Source organism: Onychostruthus taczanowskii, unplaced genomic scaffold, assembly GCF_017590055.1.
Source record: "Onychostruthus taczanowskii isolate IOZ18803 unplaced genomic scaffold, ASM1759005v1 scaffold13, whole genome shotgun sequence".
Taxonomy (NCBI): domain Eukaryota; kingdom Metazoa; phylum Chordata; class Aves; order Passeriformes; family Passeridae; genus Onychostruthus; species Onychostruthus taczanowskii.
The window spans coordinates 13223700-13225086 of record NW_024498462.1 but is presented as its reverse complement, the minus strand read 5'-3'; the positions used below and the strand labels follow the sequence as shown (position 1 = coordinate 13225086).

The 1387-nt window shown below is 69.1% G+C and overlaps 1 protein-coding gene across 1 annotated transcript in view; it reads right to left on the bottom strand.

Annotated features, from left to right (window-relative positions):
- PCDH11X (protocadherin 11 X-linked) overlaps nt 1–147 on the bottom strand; it is a 419257-nt gene extending 419110 nt beyond the window's left edge. Inside the window, exon 1 of the mRNA XM_041396567.1 lies at nt 79–147. The gene's annotated coding sequence lies outside the window, so the exon portion shown is untranslated. The remainder of the gene's footprint in view (nt 1–78) is intronic.
- Nucleotides 148–1387: the final 1240 nt, after the last annotated feature.

Here is a 1387-nt window from a genome sequence, read left to right as displayed (position 1 = left end):
GGGGGGGGGGGATGCTGGACAAAAGATATCACATAAAAGGATACAAAAATCCCCCTTTTCCCCAAGTCCCCTTCTTACCTTAAGTGCCTTCTCTGCACAAGATGCCAATCTACATCGGCTCCTCAGCACATCATCAAGGCGTTTAGAGTAGCGAAGGCTGCCCCACTGCATGGAAGTTAGACCGCTTTGCAACAGCAAATCCTCGATCCAAAGCACCAGCCGCTTCTTCCCATGCAGTGTGCCAAGCGCGAATCACACACGATTTCCACATAGGGAATAAAATTGTAAAAGAAACGGGGAGGGGGAAAAAGGTATCCTAACTTTTAGGTAGCCTGAGTTTGTTTTATTTCTGTTGGATTTAGTCAATTATCTGCTTTTGCAGCCGCGAGACGATGGAAAGGCAATCGCGCTCTGGAAGCCCCGCACCAGTCCGCAGAGCTCCGGCCGCGTAACCCAAGTTGCGCGGAGAGACTCTGAACTCGGTGCGGCTCCGCAGCGCAGCCCGGCAGCCCTTCCCTCGCCGGGCGGCTGCGGACACCGGAGCGCCGGGTACCCCCGCGGGGCAGCGGCGGCTCCGGCTCGGCTCTGCCGCGGCCGCCCGCGCCCCGCTCTGCCGCTGCCAGCCGGCCCTCCCCGCGGCTGACATCAGCGCCAGGAGGAGGAGCGACGCCGGGGACGCGAATAGCCGGGCCGAGGGGGGTTCCCCCTCCCGGAGCCGCCCTGCCCGCTCCTCTCGGAGAATCCCCCGAAAGCGGCGGCGTGGCCGCTTCGCCGCCTCGCCGGGGGGCGGCCCCAGTCCCCGCCGGCGCCCCCCGCCCTCTGGTACTGCCCGGCGGGCGGCTCCCAGACAGGGGAGAAGCGGGGAGAAGCGGCACTCGGGGTCGGAACGGGACCGGAGCGGGGCGCGGCGCTCGCAGCCCGGGGCGGCCGGGCAGCTCAGCATCGGCGGTGCGTTCCTGCCTCCCTCCGCCGGGCTGCCCGCCCGCACAAGCTCCGCGGCGGAGGAGCAAGAGGGGATATGAGGGATCGCCCCTCGGCCGCGAGAGCGCCCGTGCCTGCGGAAGAGCTGCCGCCCCCGGCTCCGCCGCTCTCCGAGCCCGTCAGTGCGGCGGTGCCCGCTCCGACCGCCCTCGCCGCAGCCCGGGATGGCAGCGGAGCAGCCGCCGGCCGAGCCGCGCTCCCGCTGCCGAACGGGCGCTGCGAGAAGGCTCCGAGCGGGGGCGGCGGGGGGACAGCGCCTGGGGCTGAGCGGATCTTCCCGGCGGCGGGGCTGGGTGCCCGGGCTCGGGGTTGTTGTGTGCCCGGGCTCGGGGGTGTTGGATGCCCGGGTTCGGAGGATGATGGGTGCCCGGGCTCGGGGGTGTTGAGTGCCCGGGGCGCGGGGCAG